Genomic DNA, 7,212 nt, shown 5'->3' with positions numbered 1-7,212 from the left:
GGGGGTAACATTACTATTCTTACTCTGACAGGTGTTTAGCTCATCTAAGGTGCTGGCTAGTGGTGGAATGCAGCCACAGAGATGCCGACGGATGCGGCACGTCTCTCTTCCCCCTTTCTCGACAGGATTCTATAACACAAGAATTGAACGCCCTCACTACAGTATCTGGCTTGAAGGCTTTCACACCGCAACAACACAGCGGCGCTTCGAGATGATTTAATCCCGACCATGATGATTCCACATGGAATTTTTGAATTATTATCCACATGACTATGAAGTAGTCTCTTCACCACGACTTTTGCTCTGGTCCCCTTCCCTGTCCTGAGGAAGACCCGCAGGCAGAGGAGTCTACTTGCCCTTTTGCAACTAGGGTCAAAACGTCGACAACAAACCCCCCCCCCCAAGTGGGCCTACACACAACTTTCACCTCCCTCGTATCCCCGCTACAGATGAAGTTACGCTGTAGCAAAAGATTGTCAAATAACTACTGAGATTGCAAATTGCAGATAGGGGTATGCCCAAATATTGAAGGGATATCAGCCCTGTCAGGACCACTTTCTGAATCACTCTTACCATAATATATGCTTACTGTTTGTGTATACCTCTTGATGATTTCCATCTTCCCCCTCTCTACTCTTCACATGAGCACTTACTTTTACCTTTCTCTTTACCCTGATAATAACCGTGTCAATTTCTTCATGCTGCATATTATCCCGTAACATATGTATTTCATTCTATGAAGTATACTCAGTGTGAGAAATAAATTGATGCTTGCAAACTCAATGAACCTTTGGTGGCCCACCATTTATGACTTGATCATTTTGTGTTGCCCTTTTTGTTGTGCCTCTAGACTATGCATTTTCGTTTGTATAAATTGAATGTAATACAGACACAAATTGTATTTAGTTAGGTTTGTCTAGGACCACTGTTTTCTTTATCGGCTAGTGGTGGGGGGTAAAAATACTATTCCTAATTATCTGACAGGTGTTTGGCTTAGGTAAGGTGCTACATTATATTTATTTATTTTTATTTTAAGGATTTATAAAGCGCACAGCTACCCAACAGGGTTTCCCAGCGCTGACAGCAGAACAAGTGAGATTGAAACTCAGGGGCCAATTGCGATGGCAGTTGTAGGCACCTCCGCGGTGCTGGCAGTGGCAGAAAACATACATTTAGTTACTCCTTCGGCGGTCCTTGCGACTGCCATATTACAATGGGCAAAGATAGCCCATTTCCCATCCGTCGCAGAGTTTCTGGAGCCGCCTGATTTTTCGTTCCGCAACGGTGGCGGAGGGAACCTATAGAAAAGACCGCTGTGCGATATGACGTTCCGAATGCCGGACAAATCATGATGCCTCAACCAGCCTATCAGAACGCAGCGGAGAAACCAGCCACTTGGAGATGGCGGAAGCACAAATGCGGGGATAGAAACTCGAATCCGAGACACCTCCACACGTTCCTGGCTGCCATGGATATAGCTCTACAAGCCCTTCCGCTGCTGTACCTCATCCACTATCAGCAGATAAGACGCCGTCGCGGTCAACACCGCAGGTAAGTCAATAACACATCCCCGCATACAATCCCAACACACAACTGTTGCGCTGAAATACGTGTACTGTCTACACCAGACACCCTGGTGGGGACAGGAACATATACCCCAGTGGAAGTACACATGTCCTGCATGTCACAAAATGACACCTCTGCATTGGGGTCACCCATCGCCATAGAAATTATTGCAACTAGCCCAGTTGTGCCGGTCATGTAACCGCAGCGGTCAAGCTGTGGGAAAACCTGCCCACAATGTAGTAGGAGTCCAGGACATTGTCCCAGACAAGCAAGACCAACATCACAACATCTACAACACATGTAAAATAAAAGAAGCACCACTCAACACTACATATCTGCAGCAAGAAGTCATGTGCTGGGACACTGTCTATAGTGACATCTCATTAGGATCATCACCAATTGTATGGTAAAATGGGTGTGGGGTGAGGCAAGAGTCCCTCCAAAATGATAATAGTCATCTTTGCACACAAATAAGGGTCAGTCCACATACAATGTGGAACAGAGGAGGGCAGACCAAGCAGGGTGTGTATGTATATTTCACAGTAGTCCAACAAGGTGTTGGAATGCGTCAGTAAGCTCAGGTAGATGACACATCATATTAGATACCACTGTCACACAATCACAGATCAACATAGCCTCCAAGCAGACATTGATAGGCCCATCACATACAATGGCAGACCATATCACACAATGACAGCCCATACCATGCAACACAGTAAGCAATTCCAAACAGCAAACTCAAAGTAAGCACCACTGTGCATTTGACTCACAAGTGTACTGCTGCAATACATGACACCATGTGAGTATGTCCATTACATCAACAACACTGACTACACTGCCAACTCACAGAACACCTACACACCATTAATCCACCTCAACAAAGGGAGCACCAACTACAAAGTAGTGAATCAATGCCAAAGTGTCAGGAAGACTCCATCTTGACAGCAGGAAACTCTGACCTGAGACTCATGACAACCCTCCTCCTCCTCACACCTGCCTTTCACTCATCAATCAATCAATCAATCAATCAATCAATTATTTGTAAAGCGCACTACATACACGTGAGGGTTTCAAGGCACTGAAGGGGGGGCGGGTGGGTGCTGTTGCTACTGGCCGAAGAGCCAGGTCTTGAGTCGTCTCCTGAAGGTCAGCAGGTCTTCGGTTTGTCGTAGGTTGAGGGGGAGGGTGTTCCAGGTCTTGGCGGCGCGGTGGGAGAAGGACCTGCCTCCGGATGTGGTTCTACGGATGCGCGGGACCGTGGCCAGGGCGTGGTCAGCGGAGCGGAGTTTCCTGTTGGGTACGTAGAAGGAAAGTTAACTGTTGGGATAGGCTGGGCCGGTTTTGTGGAGTGCCTTGTGTGCGTGGACCAGGAGCTTGAAGGAGATTCTTCTGTCGACGGGGAGCCAGTGCAGGTTCCCCAGGTGGGGGGTGATGTGGTCGCGGCACGGGACGTCGAGGATTAGGCGTGCAGAGGCGTTCTGGATTCTTTGTAGTCTGTTGATGAGCTTGGACGAGGCTCCGGCGTAGAGGGTGTTTCCGTAGTCGAGTCCTCATGTGAATCAAAGTGAGGAATTGAAGAAATGAAGAGTAACTGTGCAGATTAACAACCTTGGAACTGTTCACACTGCATATCAAGTCCTTCAGACAGCTCACACACTTAAACTTAGCCTCAAACATATACCAAACGTCAGCAGCAATGTATGACAATAACTAAGCTATCCTAAAGTGGAGTGCACAGTGCTGGAAAAACATGGAGATATTTCTGATACCATTTGTACATGATATGCAAGAGGTGCCACATATCACACTACACCTAGGCCATCAAATCATACATGGGTGGCACAGTGATTGAAATTGAACTAAAGTAACATCTGTGCAATATCCCTGTGATACAACAATGCAAGCAATGCATTTGCCCAGGAATGATATGAACTGTCATATGCCATACAGTGACCAGCCCCTCATCTGTGTCAACTATCTTGACATGTGTATGCCACCAGCACAACACTCATGGCTCATTGTGACACTCACTGACTGTCAAACCCAAGTATGACCTTCACACATACCCCTCATCTGCCCATCTCACACCTTCACTACTCCACACCTGTGAGAAGCACAGATAAAGGTGAAAATAATGTCCTGTGACTTTCCTGATAACCAATGCCACACCGTGGTGTGTATCTACAAATGTCAGAATCCCACTAAGAGATGTCTGAACCAATGCTGATCACAAACCAACTGCCAAACACATGTATCACAAACAATATCCAAAGAAGTCCAACAAGCTCAGCCATGTGCAGGCAAACAGTGGATAGGCAAAGTGATCCTAGACAGCACCGGAATAGATAACATTTTTATTCTGGCCAACTGCACAGACACCATCAACCAAACCAATCAAAAATACATGATCAAATGCCAATCATGAACCCTAGCTGTGCTCAATAGGACACATCTGCTAACACAGACATAGACGCTACACCAATTACAAAGTGAGCATGGTGTCAATGTGTAGCACAAGCATGCACATGCATACTTCTGACAAGTGACTGTTCAAATATAGGAGGCCATAGCACAATTGTGCACTCAAAACAAGCTAATGAACAAGACTCCACATTGTTGCATATAACATTCACACAAGAAATGCACACTACAAATTCAACACACATCTGAATGTATTCCAATACACAAACTCCTCACACACAATGTCATGAAAAAATAACATTACACACACATGGACCTGTCAGTAGAAGGAGCCAACACAGGTTAAAGACTGCATCCATCAACAACAAATACACAACATATGCACAATCATCACATAGCAAACTCAGCTGGACAGCGGGAGACTCACACCAAGCAAGGACAAGGCAACATACAAGGACAGCAGTGCATGCACAGTGAGCAGTGTGTAAACACCAACAAAAACAGTATCAAAAATATCTGAGTGCTCCACCATGAACTTCAACATCACAAATCATCACAGGGCACAGATCACATCATACTCAGGATGGGTAGCATTACCTCAGCAAACAGACATACACTTTAGCTATCACCTACTGCTGCACAACTCTGGAAAGCACTGATGCATGGAACATGACTAGAGGACTGTGCTGGAAAAACATCTGCACTGTACATTAGCAACCATGACTGCAATCAAGTAGAAGAAAATAGCACATAACAGATTGTGAAACAGTCCTGAGTGGAACATTGGTCCTGGACACAGATCATCCTCCCACAGTATAGTGTCACACTATGAAGTGGTGGGGAGGGTCACACACTGGCAAGGCATGGGGTGGAACATATTAGACTGAAGTGGTGTGTACATTAGTATTGGACAAGTGAGGAGTGTACAGAGCAAAAACACATAGAGGAGTAAATCACAATGTTTAGGCATCAAAAGCCCCTATTGGGGGTGTTATGACTCTTCATACCACATAGTTGTCCCAAAAAAGTGTAAAATGACATCAATGTATGAGATAAGTTATTTATAATGTCAGTTTGCCTGAGCAGCTCAGCACAGTGAGCACAAACGTAAGCAAGAGCCATGGCTGATCATCAAACCGCAACACAGACATTGCAATGACACACTCTGCATACTCACAACTGACAGCGACAACAAGTAGATGTACCCTAGGACTGCAAGGTCATACTGACACACTGCACAGTGCTCAACCAACAACTCCTACATGTGCCCACAATCTAAAGCATGTGTCTGATAATGTAAACAAACATGCACTCTTTACCTGGATCATACATGTGTGTAGGTGTCATGTTCAGGGGCACATATACATCAACACTTCAGCCAATGACAGGCCAATAACACTGTATGACTACTCAAGTGCACTCATTCAAATGTACCCATGTGACTATGAAGCCAGGCCTACACAAGATGACTACACATCTACACTGCTGTTCACACATCAAGATAGATCCCACAGATATGACAGACCCAGTCCACCACACAAGTTATCCTGTGAATAGAATTCTCTTCTGTTGTGGTACAGCATCAAAATATGACATGTGTACAAAATTGGAGACCTGACAATATAATGATTAGGATAAGAGTAGATCTTCACAGACAACCACCATTGCCCCCTCAAGCCTCTGAGTCAGGAAGCACAAAAGTGGCTATAACCTTTGGCAACCTCTGCAAAAGAAAATCAAGTATATGCCAAAGTGAATGTGGCATACAGAGCAAGTGTCACATAAACATATACGCATACAGTGCACTGCATCATTAGCAAGGGCAGCGACAAAGCTCACAACATGAGTAACAGTCTTTATTACATACACTCTGTATAGGCATCAAAAGTGCAAAACATCAAGGCCATTGGCCAGTCCAAATTTCAAGTCCACACATGTGTGCATGAAAACGTGCACATCAAATAGGTAACATAGTCGACTGCCATGGGAATCACCACAGGTCAGGGGCTTTGAATTGGCAGTCCAGGCACCACTGTGGGGAGGGAGACTTGGCTTCAACTTTGGTTTGAAGTTGAACTGAGAGGGGGATGATTGTTGGGGCCAGTTGGAGGACTGGACCTGGGAGGGAGAAAACTGGCTGAGGTAGAAGGATCCATGGATGTGGGAGCCAGAGGGCTGCTTGGACCGGGTGGAGTGGTGGCACGGGGAGGTGGAGACATGCTGTGTGGAGGCCCAGTGGTTGAGGGTGAATGCTGAGGGCTGGGTCTCAAATGTTTGGGGATCCGATATCCCACAAGTGTCTTGGCTGGAGTGAGAAGTGAGGTGGGCACAACAGCCTCACTCTTCCCCAAAGGTGTAGCAGGTGCAGGTGGCTCTCCCTGTGGGGATTTTCTGGACTTGGTGGTACGCTGGGGGTGGGATTGCCTTTTCCCCTGCATCCCCTGTTGTTGATGTACACTCCCCACTTTGCTCTCTTGTCCATGCTTCACAGGGTGTGGGTGGGAGTCGAGGTTTTGGGTGAAACTGCCTTCGGAATGTGTTTGGGCTTAGTTGTGGCAGGCACCAGGTTCACTGCAGACAGGGCAAGTGTTTGTGTGTCTTTGGGGTCAGGTGTGGGGATGGGAGTGCCCTTGGATGGTGATGATTTGAAGTAATGTAATGTAATGTGGATGCATGCTTTTTTGCCTTATGTCCCTGAGTGTCCTGCGATCTGCTTTTTGTCTTGAGGTCATGTGTGCTTGTTTTGTGTTGTGTGATGGTGTATGGTGTCTGGTACACTTAGAGTGCTGATGTTGTGTGCTGCGTGTGGATAACTGGGTGCCAGATGGCTCTGGTATTTGTGCACTCTGGTCAGGTGGGGACACTGGCAGGGTGGTTGCCGAAGGGACAGGAGCTGGACTGGGACCATGGGTCTGCTGAATGGCTGCCATCACTGTGGAGGACACAGACTGGACAGTTCAGTTTAGGCCACCCACGTCCAAATGAATTCCCTCCATGAACGCAACAACCTGTGACAACTTGTTGCCATGATCCTGGAGGGCATTCAGGAGAGCATTCTCTCCCACACACAGCTGCCGCAAAATGCCTATGACCTCCACACTGAGGGCAGCAGGGGAGACAGGGGCAGGGGCAGCGGTGCCTGGGGGAAGGAGACTCTACCCTTCTTAGGGCTGCAGGCACGGTTAGCACTTGGGGGAGCATCCAGGAGGGTAGGCACTGGACGAG

Source organism: Triturus cristatus, chromosome 2_1 (genome assembly GCF_964204655.1).
Source record: "Triturus cristatus chromosome 2_1, aTriCri1.1, whole genome shotgun sequence".
Classification (NCBI taxonomy): domain Eukaryota; kingdom Metazoa; phylum Chordata; class Amphibia; order Caudata; family Salamandridae; genus Triturus; species Triturus cristatus.
This window is presented reverse-complemented; position numbering follows the sequence as displayed.